The following is a 22105-nucleotide window of genomic DNA, read 5'->3' on the forward strand; positions in this document are numbered from 1 at the left end:
AGAAGTACTGAAAGGAGGAATGTTGGGAAGGATCTAGCGCCTACCTTCATTCCCAAGCGCTTTAGAATTAGGCAAGACTTCTTTTGACTGCTTCTAGGCACTACAACAGACCTGGGGGGAGGAGGTGCACTGAGAAATCTTTTCCATGCAAATATAATCATATATACACAGACCTGGGCATGCACTAAAAGGAGGCAGTTATTTAAATATAAGGTGCAAATAACTATTAGCTGAATACATTTGTAAAATCCTATTTAGTTTTAAAAATCTCAAAGCAGGCTTTCTGCCAAAAGGAATGTGGCATGCGCTAAAAATGGATTGCAGAGCTCATGTGGTGGTGCGTCACTGAGGCCAGCTCTGGCAGAGCACACAAAGTGGCTCACCAGTTGTCTGCTATCTGTCAAAAGCCCATGCATGCTAAAATGAGATTTTACATACTCATGCACAACATAGAGAATTATGAAAACTAGGTTTAACAGGAATTATAGGACCAGATACAATTATGAGAAGAGAGAAAGACTGGGAAATGTTTTTGTACATTAAATAGGCATAGATAGCAAAATGAAGGTACAGTGTATTTTTGCATAGGCTAGCAATATGTAAAGTAGCATGTTCTAAAACAGACATCGCCGGCCATGAAGGAAGGAAGACTGGAGCACCCAGTGTATGGAAGCAGGACAGTGTGGGATGGAGGAACAACAGAAAATGAACCTGGGCGAAATGAGATCGGAACGGCTAATTCAATGAACAATACCGAATCTTGTCAAACAATATATATTTATTTATATGTATTTTACACAAAACATTATTATTCTCAACATCCACATTTGTACACCACCATTCATTCCATCATTCATTCACACTCTCACTATGCACATCGATATTCCAAAATTGGGGTACTCTGTCAACCTAAAAAACATATATGTTCACATAAGTTTCAACACTTCTTTGTAATTTCAGTAAGTGTTAATACACAGAAACAAATAGCATCCTGCTTATTTGATATCGGTCATCACAAAATGGACCCATAGACTTGGCCAGTTACTGAAAGCGAGTGTCAAGGATTGCACTCTGTCAAGAGTGGCACAGGCCCTCAGGTAGGGTTTGGTTGGCTGTGTTGATGTAAGGTGATAGATAACTACACACACAGCAGGAAACCCATCAAGAAAGAAAAGTAGGCAACTGTAGTTGTGAACAGAAAGGGGCAGGAAATACAAAGATACAAACAAACTGGATTCCCTCTTGGGGTGTATGCAGATATGGAAAAAGAGTGTTCCACGGTCCTTTGGAAACTCCAGCCTTCTGCACGGATTACTATTACAGAGACCCACTCTGTCTGCTCATGGCTGGGAACAACAGCTGTGGGTGTCTGTTAAACAGAAAATGCGACCAGGGAAGGGGCAGAGGTTGCCTGCTGGAAACCAACAGTCAAGCTCTGTACAAAGGATCAACATAAGACACAAGAGACAAGAACAGAAATAACCAGGGACAAGGAAGAAACAGTACAATAGAAATGGGTAAACTAAAGGGGAGGACAGAGGAGTCAAGGAAGAGAAGGACAGGGATCAAGAACAAGGGGTTGCAAACAAGGAAGAGAGCAAGGGAGCAGCAGCCAGGAAAGAGGGGGGCAAAAAACAAGGAAGCAGGGCTGCAGTACCAAAGGGTACAAGGTACAGAAAAACTGTAGTGGATTGCAGAGGACTGTAGCAGGCTGATAGGCAGAGAGTCCAGAGGAGCAGGACTGAGAGCTGTAGGAGGCGGCAGACAGAGAGCCCAGAGGAGTAGGGCAGCAAGGAGCGAACCCAAAGGGGCAGGGTGTAGAGGCAGAGAGACCCGAGGGTCAGGGCTGAAAGCAGAAGAGAGTAGCAGGCTGCAAGGCAGGGAGCCCAGCGGAGCAGAGCAGCAAGGAGCGAGCTCAGAGGAGCAGAGCAGCGAGGCAGGGAGCCCGGAAGGCTATGGCTGTAGGCAGTGGAGTCTAGCAGGTTGCAAGGCAGGAAGCCCAGAGGAGCAGGGCTGTGAGGCAGGGAGCCCAAAAGGCTAGGGCTGTAGGCAGCAGGGTGTAGCAGGCTGCAAGGCAGGAAGCCCAGAGGAGCAGGGCTGTGAGGCAGGGAACCCAAAAGGCTAGGGCTGTAGGCAGCAGGGTGTAGCAGGCTGCAAGGCAGGAAGCCCAGAGGAGCAGGGCTGTGAGGCAGGGAGCCCAAAAGGCTAGGGCTGTAGGCAGCAGGGTGTAGCAGGCTGCAAGGCAGGAAGCCCAGAGGAGCAGGGCTGTGAGGCAGGGAGCCCAAAAGGCTAGGGCTGTAGGCAGCAGGGTGTAGCAGGCTGCAAGGCAGGAAGCCCAGAAAGAGCACTGGAACAAAAGCAGGAAAATGCAGCAGCAGGAACAGCATACAAATTCGAGACAAAAGGCAAAAAGGGGCTGGGAGGACTCTTGATCCAAGAGACTGAGCTCCTGCAGGCAGCTGCTTAAATACCGCCCTGCCCTGTACTGAGGCAGGCTAATTGGCAGCACCTGGAGCAGCACACCTTAATACAATCTGCCTCCTCCCTCTCTGGTCCTGAGATGGTGGAAGCAGCACTGACCCCTAGGGCTTCTGGGGATTGTGGTTCCAATGCTGACGAATGGGAATGGCCAGGAATTGATAGCTGTAGCAAGGTGCATTGTGGTACATGTAGTTAGTTGAGTTATATAAGAAGGCACCAAAGTCACGCAAATGGGAATTAAGTACCAAAGTGTGAATAGGGGTTGTTCCAAAAGTATTCTGAAGATAAATGAATAACAAATAGTCCATGATGTTTGCCAATGTGTGCGCCCATGGCGCAGGCATGACAGTATGCCCCTCTCCAGGCTCCCTGAAGAATGACCAACAAGAAGAGCAAGACCAAGACCTGCCACACCGTGAAAAAGTCTTATACCAAAAAGGCACATCATGAAGCTCCAAAAACTGTTTAAAGCTGCAAGGTGAGAGTCTTGAAGGGAGGAGACAATACCAATGTTCCGAACCTTTGAGGTAGAAGTCAGAAAGGACCAAGTCTTAAGGGCCCAAAACCCAACAGTGCGTTCATGAACTGAGAGACTGTGAAGATCTGCTGCAGGCTCTATGGCATATATGTCTTTGAAAGTAGTGGTTTTCCTTAGGGCTGGCAACGGTACAGTGCTGAAAGGTGGAACCAGAGATACAGCTGAATAAGTTGCTCTAGGAGGGTCTTCCAAATATTCAGAAGCAACAATGGCAACATTAAGATTTGCAGCAGGGACTTCAGGAGTCACAAATGTTGCAGAGACACCCTGAGTAGCAGGGAGTTCAGAAGCCACAGCAGCCGGGAGATCATGAATGGCAGTCGGAAGTTCAGGTGCTGTAGCAGCTGGGAGTATAGGTGCCACAGGAGTACCAGCGGGCAGGGACGCAACTGAGACAGAATGAGTACAGTCTGGTAGTTTAGGTGCTGCAGAGGCACCAGCAGGAACAACTGGAGCTGTAGCCTTAATAAGAGAGCTGTTAACTGGCGTTACAACAGGTATTGTTCTTGCAGGCAGAGAGGAAGGGGGTGCTTCAACTGCAGTAAGAGTGATTTGAGATGCTGCTTCAGTAGCAGATTTAGGAGGACTAGCAGGAGGAGCAGCAGAGATTGGGCTTGCAGATTCTGTAACAGGTAGCATGGCCGACGGAGGATCAGGGAAGGGTAGGCTTTCTGATGGCTGGCCTTTAAAATCTTGTGTGCTCCGGTGGATAGATGGGTCTGCGGTATTGACTGTTGGCAAAGCTGGATTCCAGACAGGTACTGGGTATAGTTCTGGATCTAACACATGGTCTGGTGCACAAAAGTCCATAGAAGCAGAGTACCCCTCTGACTTGGTCACCTCTTTAGAGGCTGTAAGTGTGAGTAAAGGACCGCCATCAAGGGTAAAAACGGGACAATCCTTTGACTCAGCAGGATCTCCAGCCAGATGATTACACTTGATTTGTGGTGTAAAGGCAGTGTGAGTGATTTGGCCCACCGAAGGAGTTAATTCTTCACTATCTGAGCAACAGCCTGAGTTACTGTGGCTAGTAAGTGAATGAGCTAAATCAAACTTTAGAAGGTATGCATATGCCAAGTTCAGGTCTTTCATCTGCTCTGTATAAGTCTGTATCCTTTTCTGTATTACCCTTCCAGGCCTTATCATGCCAATCTCTAAAGACAGAATGTCGGGTGTTGGGCATAGTGCCAGATGGTCTGGTAAATTGTGTCCCTTTGCTAGATTCTTACTATGCAAATAGACAAATTCATCATAGAGGTCTTCGGTTTGTCTTTTAAGGCGTAAGACTTGTTCTTGTAACAGGTATGTTCCATTAGCCTGTTCTACAGCTTCAGAATCTGGTGTAGCAGAAAACTCGGGTGTTGCAATAGGAAGACTGACCTTAGAGTTATCATGGTTAGTAGTTACTGGGGAAGCATTAAGACAACCAATGGTCAGTATTGGTTTTTTGTACCCAGGACCAGCTGCACTAACCTCAGGATACTGAATGCCTTGTCCTGTTAAATGAGTGTTTCCAGCAGTCTGGGGAGGTTGTGTAGCTTGCCAAGCTGATCTTGAGCATATCACTTTGGCAACAGCGTGCTCTGGTTGAGAGTCTGCCACAATGAGTGCAATATCTTTGGCTGTAGCAGTGTTACAACATTGGTCCTGAGACAGGGTAGCCTGGGATAAAGGAATTCAAGGTTTGTGTACCGGCTGAATGTCGAATGCAGTGTCAGAAGAAATGCGAGAAAACGCATGAGTGTTTTCCACTGGTTGGGCTAACAAAATCTGCAGGAATTCATTTTTTTGCTGTAGTTCTTCTACAGATAGAGACTGCAGATCATAGTTGCAAATGTCATAGCAGTTACACATAGAAGGGTCAGCGAGCCAGTGAGTGTAGTACTGTGCTTGTAAACCTTTCTTTACTAGTGCGAGTCTGTCTTTTAAACTAGGGTTTTTGTTTGCAGCCCTTAAGAAAGCTTTAGATTTTTGCAGAGGTTTCTTGAATCGAAAGGAAAGCATCCCTAGTCTGTGTGTGCCTTTCCTGCCTATGGAACAAGAATTTTTTGGCTCTTGCATTCTGTCAAGGATGGCACTCTGTCAAGAGTGGCACAGGCCCCCAGGTAGGGTTTGGGTGGCTGTGTTGATGTAAGGTGACAGATAAGTACACACACAGCAGAAACCCATCAAGAAAGAAAAGTAGGCAACTGTAGTTGTGAACAGAAAGGGGCAGGAAATACAAAGATACAAACAAACTGGATTCCCTCTTGGGGTGTATGCAGATATGGAAAAAGAGTGTTCCACGGTCCTTTGGAAACTCCAGCCTTCTGCACGGATTACTATTACAGAGGCCCACTCTGTCTGCTCATGGCTGGGAACAACAGCTGTGGGTGTCTGTTAAACAGAAAACGCGACAAGGGAAGGGGCAGAGGTTGCCTGCTGGAAACCAACAGTCAAGCTCTGTACAAAGGATCAACATAAGACACAAGAGAGACAACAACAGAAATAACCAGGGGCAAGGAAGAAACAGTACAATAGAAATGGGTAAACTAAAGGGGAGGACAGAGGAGTCAAGGAAGAGAAGGACAGGGATCAAGAACAAGGGGTTGCAAACAAGGAAGAGAGCAAGGGAGCAGCAGCCAGGAAAGAGGGGGCCTGCAAACAAGGAAGCAGGGCTGCAGTACCAAATGGTACAAGGTACAGAAAAACTGTAGTGGATTGCAGAGGACTGTAGTAGGCTGCTAGGCAGAGAGTCCAGAGGAACAGGACTGGGAGCTGTAGGAGGCGGCAGACAGAGAGCCCAGAGGAGTAGGGCAGCAAGGAGCGAACCCAAAGGAACAGGGCGTAGAGGCAGAGAGACCCGAGGGTCAGGGCTGAAAGCAGAAGAGAGTAGCAGGCTGCAAGGCAGGGAGCCCAGCGGAGCAGAGCAGCAAGGAGCGAGCTCAGAGGAGCAGAGCAGCGAGGCAAGGAGCCCGGAAGGCTATGGCTGTAGGCAGCGGAGTGTAACAGGTTGCAAGGCAGGAAGCCCAGAGGAGCAGGGCTGTGAGGCAGGGAGCCCAAAAGGCTAGGGCTGTAGGCAGCAGGGTGCAGCAGGCTGCAAGGCAGGAAGCCCAGAGGAGCAGGGCTGTGAGGCAGGGAGCCCAAAAGGCTAGGGCTGTAGGCAGCAGGGTGTAGCAGGCTGCAAGGCAGGAAGCCCAGAGGAGCAGGGCTGTGAGGCAGGGAGCCCAAAAGGCTAGAGCTGTAGGCAGCAGGGTGTAGCAGGCTGCAAGGCAGGAATCCCAGAAAGAGCACTGGAACAAAAGCAGGAAAATGCAGCAGCAGGAACAGCATACAAATTCGAGACAAAAGGCAAAAAGGGGCTGGGAGGACTCTTGATGCCTCCTGCAGGCAGCTGCTCAAATACCGCCCTGCCCTGTACTTAGGCAGGCTAATTGGCAGCACCTGGAGCAGCACACCTGAATACAATCTGCCTCCTCCCTCTCTGGTCCTGAGATGCTGGAAGCAGCACTGATCCCTAGGGCTTCTGGGGATTGTGGTTCCAATGCTGACGAATGGGAATGGCCAGGAATTGATAGCTGTAGCAAGGTGCATTGTGGTACATGTAGTCAGTTGAGTTATATAAGAAGGCACCAAAGTCACACAAATGGAAATTAAGTACCAAAGTGTGAATAGGGGTTGTTCCAAAAGTATTCTGAAGATAAATGAATAACAAATAGTCCATGATGGTTGCCAATGTGTGCGCCCATGGCGCAGGCATGACAGCGACCTTCTTCAGGAGACGGATGGTTGAATTAGACGTTCCAATCTCATTTCGCCCAGGTTCATTTTCTGTTGTTCCACTATATTTAGCCTAAAGGACCTGTGGCAGTAAGGCATTCCCTATTTTTGAAACCCACCAGTGTGGGATGGAGCCACGCCCATATCCAGAGATGCCACTAAAGCAAGTTAAGAATATATAAGCTCCTGTCTGGCTCCTGTTTGCAGGAGCTTGGAACAGTTAAGGGACTGAAGAGACCATTCAGGGAGCAGAGTTCTTTGCCCCATCCTCATTTCTGTAAAGATTACATTTGTTATCCTTGCAAGATTGACTCTTGGCCTTACTTCCCTAGAGGGGTGTTCTTTACTCTGGTGTGAGCATGATTAGGGGTACCTGTATAATTAAGGGGTACCCTTGTAAGTTGGACTACCCTTACAGAACCGACTATGAATACGTTCCCTGCCTAACTTAACAAAACAACATTGGGGTGGTGAAAGGGGCCAAGCTGCCTGATCTAGTAGATTCTGGACCTGGAGGAAGTATATGGAGGAGCCCCCCCTTTTTCTTCCTGCACTTATCAGACCTACACTGTCTGCTGCCTTAAACCTAGTACTTGCAAATTGCTGGCTCCACTACCACTGTTTGTTGCCTTTATTATTTATTTATGGTTAATTATCTGTTTCTCCTCTGCTTCGCACTTTCCACTTCTACCCCCTTCCATGCACTTTTCCCCTCCCCCTCTCCCATGTACTTGCACGTTCCCAATGTCACTGGTCCTAGTAAGATTGCTGTTTTGTTCTCCCCTGTTCCCCTCCCTTGCCTTGTCGGGCTCTGAAACACTTGTGTACGAGCGCGATAGAAATAAAATATCAATATCAATAGCCCCCAACCCCTGACTACCCCAAATGTGTCACCACACGATGGCAGGGGGCAGTCACAGGAGCACTTACACTCATATTACCACCATGAACACCAATGATATCCAAAGAAAAAGGGTTAAGTCAAAACCCCTTAAAGAGGCCCCTTTTCATAAAGTTGACGCTCGGAGGGAGCCATTCCAGCTCATTAGCTACACCCAAGCACCGAGAGTAGGAAACAAAGCCTCCCCCTTTAAAGAAACATAGTCACAACTCTTTAAAGGCATCACCAAGTAAAGAGACACACTTCTTCCTTCAGCACAAATGCAAAAGGAAACATTGCTGAACATGAATAACATTTGCACAGACTGCAGTAGTTTCATGTATACAATGTTTTACATGTAAACTCTGGAACAGTTGTATGCAAGAGAGAAGGAAAACTTCTTCTCTCACACATAGTATCATGGCAGGGTTTACAATTTGCAAATTCCCTCTGATGAAGTGGTTAAAGTTGCACTTACAGCGTGACATGCTTATATGAGCATTTTAACACCACAGATTCACACACTGAAAGCAGAGAGACCCAGGTTGAAACAGTCAAGCAAAGAACGGGTTCATGGTGGAGGAAATGAGACCTTGCACGTCCCAGGCAGTGCTGGATTCCAAAATGGCAGAAGGCCTTCATTTAAGCTTAGGCAAACCTTTTCCAACACACAAGACCCAAACACAGAGCAGCACAACCCGCAATAGATATGTGCACTCCATGTCCTAAGGCACCACAAAGAGGAGGGACCATCCTATGAAAAAAAGGGTCATATATGATGTGTTTTTATAGAAACTAACAGGATCTTTTTATCCCGTAATTTCCTCACACTTTTCCATATTGGCCAGAGTTTCCATCCTCTTCATGGTCCTTTTATCATCCTAGACGTTTCTGCTTTCCCTGTGTTTCCTGAATCTTGACAAGGATAATGGGGGAAGATTGGACACTCTAGGGAAAAGAGAATTGGATTTTGGAAGGGGAGTATTGAAGAGGTTGCTGGAAGGAGGCAATGAGTTATCACGATTGAAAGAGGCAAAGAGGTTGGAGGAGGATGGACCTTCTCTCATCTGGGGACAAGGACGGTGTAAGGTTAGAGGAGGAGATAAAGCTGCTGTATCCGAGATGTGGGTACTTATACTACCAGGAGTCAGAGGGACCCATGTAGTTCCAGTGGACCAGGTTGTTCCAGGTCCGACTTCTGAAGGGGCAGGAGGAAGTATGAGATGGTGCGAATTCAAGGGCCAAGAAGGTTATGAAAGGGCTGATCAGGAAGAGAAGATCCAGAGGCCAAGTTCCTAAATCAGGGAGGTGGTCAGGTGGCAGCAAGCTTTCAAAACCCTACTTAGAAACTTTTGAAGAGCAAACCATTGGTGAAAAGAGTCATCATTACCTCAAGCTTCTGGGGAAGCCCTTTCAAAAAGGTCTTGGACAGGTATGTTAGGCTCATAGGGTCGATGTCCTAGTCTCATAGAATAGGGTTCGGAACCCCAGAAATCCTGCAACCCAATGACAAAAAAAAGCATAATCGATTGGACACTCGAGCCGTACCAGGATGAGCCCCGTCAGCAACATTATAAGAGACATCTTCTATTGATCACAATTTATTATATCAGAATTATCCTGTCATTTATGGTTGTGTAAATGAAACTGTACTTTGTTACAAATCTCATCCTTGTGATGACCTGTTCCTGCTCCCCACTTGTGCTGCCCATGCCACCAGCTGGACACCAGATACACGAAAGTGAGTTTTACAAATAAGGCATCCCTTTGAGGTAATTAGATTTCTATGGCTCCTCCTACAACCAGCCCATGTAGAAAATCACTTCTAATTCTACAGCTTGCAATTTACACTCACAAAGAGCTTCTAACACAAAATATAGAGCATACATTAACACAGTATACACAAACAGGCACACACAAGCACTTAAATAGACACACACACAAGTGTTAGAGATGGTATCAAGAAACCCCATCACCACACCGCAAGTGGATTCAGCCGTCGGAACAAGCATCACTGCTACACAAAGACACCTATGTGGGGGAAGGTCACAAGAAACAGTTAGAGCTCCCACTGAAGGGAAACCCATAACAAGAAGACAACATTTTGCTAGTGAGACAGCCGTTAGTGCCGAAGGTCTGTGTAAATGTCAGACGTTGCGCTTTATAAATGCTGCATATCATATATATATATATATATATATATTTCTTTTTGCTTTATTTTAAAGAGAGCTACATCGGAACACAGCATTACAGATTCAGCAGTATATTTCAACCAATACAACATGTTAATATTGAAAGCACATCAAACAATGTCTTACTGTTCAAGGTGTTATCAGGGGTGTGAAGTTGTTGTCCGATACCATATTCTGCATATCATATTTTTTCTTGATGGAATTCCTTTCCAGTGCTTTACCCCAAGTTGTTGTACTTTATCAAAGGTGTTGTGCTAGAGTTCAGTTTTGCCATCTTGGAATCTGTACATGGGAATGTAGATTATTGTTTTTCTGTTTACTTTTAATAACAGGTCCTCTTATTGCGACCACTGTTGGCTCTGTTAGAGCCAAAGAAAAGGAAGTGTTGCAGCCCATGGATGGCCAATACTTGGAGAGAAGATACAGGATGAATCATTCTCCAAGTGAGTAGTATGTGTTTTATTTGTGATGCACACTTGTACATCAGTTGTACAATTGCCATATTTTTTTAATTGGTCCAATTAACTATTTAACCAGCTTGCTTTGGGACAGTAAAGTGGCAGACATGGCCCACATTGACACTTTCCCTTTAATTGGACATGGATTTGTGCAGGCCACAGAGAAAACATTGTTGGACATGAGAGTTGGATGTGGGGAGTCAGGGATTCATATTAATCTATATGTCCAATCTACGGTGGGTTACTGCCCGTTATGTCTGTAGTAGAGGAGAAAGCAATACAGCGGTTTTGTTTCATATATCCGCAAAATATGATTGGTAAAAAAGGAAAATTCAAGCATATTCTATACAATTTTCAAATTTCCTATCAATTAAATTCTAGCTAGAAAAGTATCATCCTTGTAATTCCTGTGTTCACAACGAAATGAATGAAGAGGGCAATATGTGCCAGTTATTACTTTCAATAAAAATCCCTGTCTGGTAGGTGATGCATTTGTTGAGAAGTGTATGAGTTCTAAATTTAATCCGCTTGAAGACTTACGTGGTAGTGTGTGTTTATGAAATAATGATGCATGCTCCACGAGAGGAAACATTTATCTCAGAATCTGAGGATGTCCGCTCATGTTTTTGTACATGCTTAATGCTTTAGAAAATAAATATGCCACTCACATATTAGGGGGGAAAGGGTTTAATGCATGTATCATTGTAAATATGTCACCGTAAGGAAAGGTGTGTGACATTCGTAGAGTGGTTGGAATTAGCTAGTTGGAATATTCCAAAGCCCATGTGAAGCCAACGCCTGGAACTTGTTCTCTGTCACCCAAGGCCTTGCCACTAACTTGATCAACTTAAAAAAGTTAACTGAAAACACAGGATTCCCAGCAGCATCTAGCACAGTGTTGCTCCACTCATATATTGGCCCCCAATGACTTTGTGATTGCCCTATATGCATCAACAATTTGTGCATCTCTGATGTAGTCCCCTGCCTGTCCCTTAGGGTAGAGGCTGGGGTGACCACAGAGGCCGGGTACTCCTATATGCAATGCAAGGTGGGGTGTAGTGCAGGGAGGATCTCCTGGCCTACCCCACCATGACCCAATGGGTTGGAAGAGGCTTGTCACCTTAAGCGAGGACATATTTCAATCCTTTTTTAGAAGAGCTTCAAATATATGCCTCACATCTAGAGCTCACACAACCTTAAGGTGCAAGCCTTAACAAAGTGGATAGATGAGAGCTAGCATCCAAACACCTTGCAACATAAGGCTCCTAAGAATAAGGAAAAGCAGTTGGGTATTCAAGTATGCCCACAGTGCGGGGCTCATCAATGCATTAATGCAGTATTTAACACACAGGCTCCATTGCGATGCAACTTCACCCAAAGCCCATTCAACATTTCCCCAACTCAATTCACGGTTTCCATGGAGCAGGTCCCTGCAGCGCTAGCAGCAGCCGCAGGAATGCATCAGCACAAGTGGTCTGTTCTACGGCGCGTAAGCAGGGAACCTTGAAGCCAAACTAGCGGTCCAGCCTAACCCAGGCTCTGACCCGCCTCACCAGGCAATACGGTGCACAATCAGTGCATGTGAGTGATTCCTTTAAACCCGAACAATGACGCCTATCCCTGCTTGAGTATAGTTGTGCTCCACATCAGTTCCTAAAGAAGAGATGGGGTGGGGTTTGGCTGCTATTTAAAGGACACCCATTTCAGATATAGGCCCTCATTCTGAGGTTGCCGGTAGCCTACCAGCAACCTCGGCTTACCGATTCCACCGCCCGATATCCCGGTAATACTGGGATATTACAGGCGGCTGCGGAACGGGACAGCTCGAGAATGGGAACACTGAAGCACCAGCACTGTTAGTAACGGTGCTGGTGCTTCAGTGATTTATCTGCCGGTAGGAACCTGAGCTACCAGCATGCCAGGCCTTAATGAGGGCCATAGTGTGGGTATTTTGAGGTGGAGTAGGTGTGACTTTGGGGAGTGTTTAAGGCGAGAACATGAGATGTTAAAGCAGTGTTTTACATATTTTATTTGACTGTTTTAAGGGCCTAGTCACAACATTTTGTAAATAAATGTAAAAGGTTTCATTTTCTGAGAGCAAAATGAGTCAGAATTGTTTGAATAGATTTGAAATAACTTTTTAAAATCTGATGCTCAACACAATAGAGCTGTCAGACAATGCAATTTTTATAGTTAATCCATGCTATTCAATGCAAACTTCTTTAACAATTGTGCCAAACGTATCATTAGTAAAATATCCACCCATAAAGCAGTCTGAGGGAAATATGTTAGATAACATTTCAAACATGCAAAACTCTCCGTAGAGTTATAGGAACAATCACATGTTCTGCTGCTATATTGGACTAACTCACTGCCATAGGTGGAAGCAGATTGTTCCATGCCGCCCCCACAGTGCTTCTTTAAAGTATTTTGTTTAGGAGCCATCTGATTTACATAAAATGCAAATAACAGCTGATGATTAGCTTGTTGCAAAGCTATTATCAATCATCCTTTCAGCCTATAGTGTAGTGAACCCCTGTGGCCCATAGAAACATTTTGCAACCAAAAAGGGAATATATTAAGTTAAAAACACACCTATAGGAGAGGCCACCAGGGTACGCGCGGATGTTGGCAGTCTGAGCGTTAAGCTCTCCACTCGCCGGGTCTACAGGAGATCAGAGCCCCTCCCAAACTATCCCCCCCAGAAAGAATAAGTGGAAGCAGCACAAGTCGGAATACCCAGGGTACACCCGTGAGAGGTTTTGGCTGCATTGCCCCCCCCCCCCGGAAGGAGAGGAACCGAGCGTTCCCGCAAAGCCCGGGAAAATGAGGAGGAGACTTGGGCCGGGCTGCCCTGAGCTGGCGGCAGCCGGAAAGAACGTCGGACCGCAGTGTCAGTGAGGACCGGGGGCACTGGGCTCGTCCACTCCCGAGGTGCACACCTCAGCGGGTCCTCCCCCCCACACGGAGTGCCCTGTTGGAGGGAGAGATGGCTGCCGTGGACCAGGGAGCGAGGCCAAGAGGGGGACACGGAGACGGGGGACACCGGAGGAGGAGCTCAGCCCTGGCCCGAGTTCAGTGGAGTAGTAGAGGTGGGTGACAGTCTTCCCCCCGCCCCCTCCACCCCAGCCGACGGAGTGGATGAGGAGGAAAGTGAGGCCAAACACCCCCCAGGGGCTAAAGGAGGCTTGTGAACATACTAGGGCCCCGGCCCCGATATAACGCAACCCTGCCCCCATGGAACAGAGGGGGAAGTCAGAAGGGTTGAGTTGGAACCCCCCCAGTGTACTGGAGCACACCACAAGACAATTGTGAAGGCCAGGGAGGGGTGTGGGCCCCCGATCCAGGGGAGTGTGCCCGCCTTCCCTGCGCCTCATCCCTCACAACTGCGAAAAGGCCAGGAGCTTGTGTGGGGCTCGCCACTAGGTGGTCTAGCCTCCCACTCAGTGGGAAAAGGGTGCTGGCACCGGTGGAGCACAAAGAAGCAGCTACAGGGGAGGGGGCCCCCGTGGGGGCACCAGAGAGGATCATTTGGAGGTGAGGGCCACACAAGCCAGGTGCACTAGCCTCTGTGCCCTAGAAAGGACGAAATACTAGATTGGCAGAAGGAGGATAACGAACAACGTGTTGTACAAAGGAGGCGGCCCTCCCACCGGTGGGGTCTGACGCAGCGTACCCCTGCTGGGGTGAGCCTGGAGGCAATTGAGGGTGGGAGGTGTCGGCAGCGTGGGGGCCCCCGACGGGTTGCCTGTACGAGACCCAGCTGCTGGCTGGCTTGTCCATGGGGCAGAGGAGGCCCCCTCTCAAACCCAAGTGGATGGGATTCAACGTATTGCAGTAGGGGCTCCACACACAAGGGATTACATGGCTGACAGCGAGGGAAAGCACATGGATGTGAGGTCCAGGCTAGCTTGTTTTGGTTATACATGGAGGGAGAGCCAGGTAGAGATGGCGCACCCACCTGCGATGGTGTGCGGAGGGAAGCAATCAACGGCTACAAAGAAAGATTGGGCAGCATTGATGGAGGAGATACAGAGCATGAAGACTGATATCGGGGGAAGGGTCGACAGGATAATGCAGAGGATCAACAAGATGGAAGATAGACTCGAAGAAGTGGAGCATAGCCATTCATCTTGGGATGCCATGAAGATTCAAATGGATATAAAAATGTCAGAAATGGAAAGGAGAGAGGGGGAGATTATACTGAAAATGGATGACATCGGGAACAGGGAGAGGCGGAACAGCCTGAGGATCTTCGGGATCCCGGACAAGGAAGGGTAGACTGAGATGGACCTAAGGATAATCCTTCACAAAGTCACCAAACTTCTTTTTGAAGATGATACCACTGATGAGGCCAAAATTGAAAGGATCCTCAGGGCGGGAGGCCCAACGGGTGGTCCCAGATCGGCCCATGCCCGATTCCATAACTACCCGGATAAGCACAAGATCCTGGAGAAGGCGAGGAAGAAGGGGCTGGTGATATATGGTAACTCCAGGGTAACGAATTTCCAAGACATGTCCTCACTGACGCTTGCAAGGAGACGCCTGTGCTTGCCCCTAACGAAGTGGAGGAATGAAAAGGGAATCTGATACAGATGGGGTTTCCCGTTCTCCATCTACTTCGAAGTTGATGGAACGAAAAACAAATTGTCCAATTGAATTCCAATGGAATTACGCAGGGTAGAGCTGGATGTCATGTTCCTCCAGGAGACCAAATAATGTAAGGGGGAGGAAAGAGGAACTCCTGTGGGATTAGCGGGATGGGTATACTGGGCTTGGGCCCGGGACGGAGGACGGGCTGTGTATTCTACTCAACATAGCCCTTAAGATGGAGGTTTCCAAGGTATGGTCAGATGTGGAGGGGAGGGCCTTGTTGATCTCAGGTACCATCAGAAAGGTGTGTTTTACATTTGCCACGATTTATGCACCCAACCAGGGCCAACTGAGATTCTTGAATAATAGCCTCCCTAAAATATTTGTACAGAGTTCGGGACACCTCATCTTTGGAGGCAACTTCAATATATGGGCAGATGTGAACATGGACAGGCAGGGAATCCAGAACAGGGCTCAAGATGTTAGGAGGTCAGGCCAGGCTGAGATCTGGGAAACTCTGGAACTATATGGGCTGCAGGAAATGTAGCGCCACTTTCACCCGCAGTAGAGGGGGTATACCTTCTATTCACCACCCCAAGGAACATTTACCAGGATAGATTATGTGTATGCCTCAAGGGGACTGTGGGAGGAGGCACTGAATGCGAAAATCCGCCCGACCTCTTGATAGGACCACAATATGGTAACATTGGACTTGGACTGGGTGGGCATGAACCCAGGGGGGACCAAGTGGAGGTGCAATGTGTCCCTATGGAAGGACCCGGTGTTCCGACAGGAGATGGCTAGGGGAATTGAAGAATTCTTTACCATTAACCACACTGGGGAAGTGGACATAAAGATGAGGTGGGAGGCGGGGAAAGCAACTTGGAGGGGGGGGCGCTGATTAGGGAGGGGGTGCAGAAGAAAAGGGAGCGGGCCTGATTGAGAACAGATTACGGGAGGAGATACAAAACCTTGATAAGCGAGCACAGGGGGAGGAGAGGGAGTAATCTATTAAGGAGGCTAGAGGGAAACGGGAAGAAATGCGGCGCCTGGAGGAGGGGAAGATAATCCGTAACCTGTAATTTCTTAAACAGAAATTTTACGAAAAAGAAGACTAAGTAGATGCATGCCTGGCAGCCAGACTAGGAGGGCAGAGGCCAGAAAGATCGGTGGCAGAAATAGAGGGGAGGTGGGGGGTGTGAGGTGACAGAGACTTCCACAGAAGGGATCCAAGGGATCCAGGAGGTTTTTGCCTCCTTCTACGAGACATTATATAAATCGGAACGCACCCGTGGCACGGAAGGAATTCCAGAGTACCAGGCTAGCACTCACCTTCCTAGATTGAAGGGAGAGGAAGCAGCCATACTGGATGCTCCCATAACAGCAGAAGAAATTCGGAAGGCGGTGGGGAGACTGCCGGTGGGGAAAGCCCCTGTGGACGATGGCTACACCGCAGGTTTCAACAAAGCTTTTCTTAATGTCTTATTACCTTTCATGGCAGAACTCTTCACTGACGTGATGAGAACGGGTATAGCCCCAGAGTCCTTTAAATTTGGTGATACGAAAGGAGGGGAGGGATCCAAAGAACTGTGGCGCATATCACTCAATCTCCTTCCTAAATTTAGACGCTAGCTTTTATACCTGGGTACTGGCTGCGAGACTTGAGGACTACATGCCTCGTTTAATCCATCCGGATCAGGTGGGCTTTATTAAGGGCAGACAGGCCACGGATACACTGAGGAAGACCTTGCACTTGATGCACAAAGCCCACAGTATGGGAGAGGAATCAGCCCTTCTCTTGGTCGATGCCAAAAAAGCTTTTGACCGGGTGGAATGGGAATTTTTGGAAGCTGTCCTTGTCAAATACAGTATAGTGGGTGGCTTTCTTCATGGAATAATGGGATGTGTTGGAGGGGGAGAATATAAACTCACCCTGTACTCAGACGACATGTTGCTGAACATAGTGAACCCTCTGACTTCGATACCAGCGGCATTCCACCAAATGGAATCATACAGCGTACTTGCCGGAATGAAGATAAATCAATCTAAATCTATTATCTTTCCGTTGAACAGGGGTGGAGAGGGCGACTTGGTGAGATTTGAGCCCCAGGGGATGCAGGTTAGTGGGGCGAAGTTAAAATACCAGGGCATTAATCTCCCCAAAGATATGGGGGAGCTCTTTGATGATAATTTCACCCCACTGAAGATCAAGATCAAACAGGACCTGGTGAAATGGAGTAAGCTCACGGTGTCATGGCTGGGGCGCGTTAATGAGATAAAAATTGTTGTCCTCCCAAGACTTTTATATCTTTTCCAGATGCTTCCTATCAGCATCCCAGAATCATTCTTCTTGGAAATGAAGTGTTTACTATCGAGGTTCTTGTGGCAGGGAAAGAAGGCCAGAATAGCTTGAAAGGTACTCGTGCTCCCAGAGGGAAAAGGTGGGGTAGGTCTGCCGGATATGAAGAGGTACTATAAGGCATCCCAACTCTGGGTTCTTATAACCCACCTCAGGGCCCAGGGGGACCTCCAGTGGATCGCCCTTGACAACCATTACATGCAACCGTCTATAGTGGGAGAATGTTTATGGGTACCTAGAGACAAAATCCCCCCGTAGAATTTGTGAACATCCCATATTGGGGACCATATGGAACATCTGGAGGAAAGGGGTGGAAATGAGGGGGGTTACAACGTGGCTGTTAGGGAGAACTCTCTCTTTAGGCTGAATTTCCTAACCTAGTGAGTCCGCCAGCAGCTTTGCAGGATTTCTGGAGTTTGTTTTTTTCCTCCTGCCAAGAGTGAGACTCTTTTTCTCCCACTCTTGGACATGATAAATGGTATTCCTTTGACTGGTAATGTGTTTTATGGGCTATGGGGTCCTTTACTCCATAGGGTCTCATGTGTTTTTTCTATGTGTGTTACACAGCACCCTCCGTGCAGTAACACAGGGGCGTCATAGTGACCCCCCACCCTAGACTCCATACCCTGGGACTGACTACTGTCTCGCAGGGTATGTAAAGTCACCATTGGCTTTACTAGTCCCAAATTATTAACAGAAGCCAGTACAAACCATCATATTGTGGACGTACTGGTCGGGGCAATTCGATTGCCCCGGGGACTGTTAGTCGAGGGGCACGTCTCCGTCCCCCCTGATGGAGTTTTGGCTGGTGGCAGTGGAAACTACTTTTTATATTCGACCGCGAATATTCTCCTATGGGATTTTCCCATTGTTCGAGGCTACCAACTTTAATTATTTAATTCTCATAGCCTCGAACATACAGCTGATTTATTTAATTAATATTAATTCTCCGGTTGGTATTTTTTGCCAAGACTCGATTCTTAAATGGCGTCTGTGTTCTCTTCTGTGACTCCAACCCAAGTCGAGCCCTTTGTTCCACTTTTTGGCGGGCTTCTCCACAGAAGCCTCCAAAAGTGGTGCCACTCTGTCTGGGTACCACAGGGGGTGTGGGAGGGGGCCTCTGGGCCAAGTTACCCTGGTAACTCAGGTCGCACTCTTGTGTGATTGGCCCAAGTGGTGAGCCGGCCGGCTCACCACTTAGCAGGTTTGATTGACAGCTAGGCTGAGTGAATGGGGGTATGCTGCATAAAAGCAGGGCTTTGGGGACTGGAACTTCAGAAGTCGCCACAGGACCTGAGAATCCGACGAGGGAGAAGCTGAGCCGACCTACCATGACGACACCACCGGTGGAGCCCTGCAGAACCGACTCACCACTTCCCGACGACAGAGAAGATCTCCCGGCTGGAGAGGCTTCTTCCCCTGACTGGTGGGCACAACCAGTTTACCTTTCTTTCTTCGCACCCCAGCCCGGTTTGTGGTCGAACTACCCGTGCCAAGCACCCCGGCAGCCGGAAAGCCACTCACCACTGAACCGCGAATCAACGGACCTCTCCTTGTACCTGAGAAACTCTGCGGCTGGTTTCTTCCCTGGCAGTGCAACGGACTCCTGTCTTCCTCCCTGAAGAGATCCTCTCTTCCCCCGGACGAAGCACCGACTTGCATCCGCTGCAAGGAACAACTGCCCCCGCTGGAGCGTTCTCACTACTTTAAGGTACCGCGTCCGCCAGGCCTCCCTTTCTAAAGATTGCTACAAGGTAAAAATAACTCCTTAACCTTCTGGACTGGGCTGGCCGCCTTGACCCTCTATCTGGTCCCTTTCTGAGGTCTAACTCCTTTTTGAACCCTTACAAGACTTTTGTGCACTGCAACCGTGTGACCTTGGACACATTTCGTTTGGATACTCTGAAAGTGGATCCGGCCTCTTGAACTCTAACTTCACGGTTTTACTTTGCCTTCCCCTCTTGTTGGGTTCGTGAAAAAGTGTTGGGATCTGTTTCAATTTGTTCTCTGCTTTTCTCTCCCTTTTTAAAACGAACTATTAGAGTGCCATCTACGTTAAGCGCTCACAGCTGTCTGAAAATAAGTGGGGCTTTACTTAAGACTTGTCTAATATTCTTTTAAGGGAGTGTATATCTTTTAGTGACCGTGTTTCTGAATTGCTTATTATTAGTTCCTGTGTGTTTTTCTAGATGTGGTTTTAAATAAATAATTATATCTCTTTTACACCAAGCCCTGGTCAGTGTTTACTTGTTCTATTGTGTGCTATTGACCTATTGTGAACACTCTGTATACTGCCTAAATCTTCTTGAGGGAAGTCTGACTGCTCAGCCACAGCTACCAAGGGAATCTGTGTGGTACAGACTGCTACCAAGTGGGTTTACTGCCAAACACCTGTAGTCCTAAATCTTTTTCAGTGGTCCCAGAGGGAACTGCACAGGTTTCCGCCTACCACTGGTGGCAGCGGTGGGATTTGTATTGAGTATACACTTTAGAGTGCTTGTTGAACACTTTAGGACAACTAACCACAGAGCTTAGCACTAAAAAGCTGATTTTCTAACTATGTCTGCTATGGAGAGTTATACCCTAGAATCATTGTCTGCCAAAACTGCTGATTGCTTAAAAGTATTGTGTAGACATAAGAATCTCTCTGAGAAGGGCAAAAAAATGGAATTTATAGAAAGATTGTTAGAAAACCAAAGTCTGGGTGGTACAGAGGAATCTACCCCCCCCCCCCCCCCCCAGCAAATGTAGAAAACAGTGATGGTATTGATCTAAATCAAAGTCTTGAGAATAAGTCAGAAGAGGAAAGTGAACTTAATGAAGTTAGCCACTCTGCGCCTCTGTCTGCCTTACCTACTGTACCTACTGGGCCTATACCAGGTCCCACATGTAACCCTTCTTATTTTGAACTTGAAAAAATGAAGCTTGAATTAGAGTACAAACATTTTTTAGCTCAATCTGAAAGAAACCAAGAGATAGAGTTCAGAAGAATGAATGCCCAGGCTGAGCAGAAGCAAGCTGAGTTAAGACTCAGAGAAATAGAACTTAATCATGAGTTAGAAATGAAAAAGTTGTCTGTGGAAAATGCTTCTCTCTCCTCTGGTTCTTCTAGGAGTTCCAGTCCCAAAAGACCCTGGATTCCTAAGGAATTAGTGGGTATGTATGAACCTAGATTGGATGTGTTGGATTGGTTGAACATGTTTGAGTATAATCATGGGCTCCAGGACATCACAGGGAATGAGTTACTTCCCTGGTTGTTCTCTAGGCTTCCCCCTGTTGCAACTGATGTGGTAATGGAGTTGGGGGAGGTGGATAAGAAGGATTATGAATGTGTGAAGCTAGCTTTGATAGCTAGATTTGGGAAGACCCCTTCCCAGTACCTTAAGAGGTTTAGGACGCTCAAAAAGCATGATGGTACCCCTTGGGCTACTAGGGTGAGTGAAAGTTTGAAAAACTTAGAGGGATGGATTAAGGGTTACAGAGTTAACACTTATGAAGGAATGAAGAATCTTGTAATGTTGGAGTCAATTTATGATGCGTGCTCTCCTGAGCTCAGACAGCACTTGGCTGATTCAGAGGAATTAGATTCCAGGAAGTTAGCTAAGGCTGCTGACTTGTGGGTTGCCAACAGCGCCACTCACAAGGATTCTGGGGGTACTCAGAAAAAGGATGAGGGGAAACAGCCGAAAAAGGACTCCAAAGAGAATTCCAATAATTCCAATTCCAAAGAGGGCCCCAAACAGAACCAAAAGGGTAAGCCACCAGGGAAACCAAATCAAGCTAGTGTACCTCCTGGTGCCAAACCATAAGGAGGTCAGAACAAGCCACCATTCCAGAAAGCATTTGGTAAATGCTTTGTTTGTGGCTCTACTGACCATGTGAAAGGAGATCCCAGATGCAAGGGTAAACCTTCAGGGGTCCAGCTTGTCTCCTTAGACTTCGCTCCAGAGGAGGAAGTTCAAATGGCAAGTGGAAACTTTCTATTACTGGCTGATGAACCCATTGGCGTCTCAGCCAGTGTTTCTTTAGTGTCTCTGGGCCTGTGGGAACAACAGAACTTAGATGGCTATAATTCTATCCCAGATAATACTGAAGAGTATTATAAGGACAGTGTCCAGGTGAATGGTCAGGAGACTCCTGCCATTAGGGACACTGGGGCCAGCATAACTGTGGTGGACAAATCGTTTTTACAGGCTGAGGATGTTGCTAAGGCACCCAAACGCCTCACCAAGTTAGCTGGAGGGCCTGTGCAGATGCTTCCCCAATTACCATTTCTCATCCAGTGTAATGACATGACTGTGAAGATACCTGTCAGCATACAAAGTGAGGTGCCAGGAAGGGTTCTGCTGGGTAATGACTTGAAAACTCTTGGAGTAGTGTCACATACCCCCAGACCTCCTAGTAAAAGGTTACAGGAACTCACCAGATCTGCAAGGGAGAGAACCATGAGAGGTACTCCCAAGGAAATGATGAATAAAGAGATCACTCCTGCACCACTAGAGATGTCAGCTGCTGTCTCTAAGAAACCAGAAGCAAAGGGGAAACCTAAGACTTCTAACCAGAAACCAGCAGTCAGCACTGCAGTGCAGCCAACAAGGACTTCCCCTAGGTTGTCCAAAGTTACACCCGTAACTCCCCATCCAGCTGAGGCTGAGAGGGAGGTACAACCCTGTATGGTTGAACTAGACTCTGAAGAAGAGCTAGTGGAAGGCCAGGAACTCATTGGAGATCTGGATCCTGTTGACCATCCTGAGCTGCAGTCTTTACTGGCAGAAGGTGGACCCAACAGGGCAGACTTCAGTAAGGGACAGAGAGAATGTCCAACTCTGGAAGGTCTTCGCCAAC

This window comes from Ambystoma mexicanum, chromosome 1p (assembly GCF_040938575.1).
Source record: "Ambystoma mexicanum isolate Mex_15411 chromosome 1p, UKY_AmexF1_1, whole genome shotgun sequence".
Taxonomy (NCBI): domain Eukaryota; kingdom Metazoa; phylum Chordata; class Amphibia; order Caudata; family Ambystomatidae; genus Ambystoma; species Ambystoma mexicanum.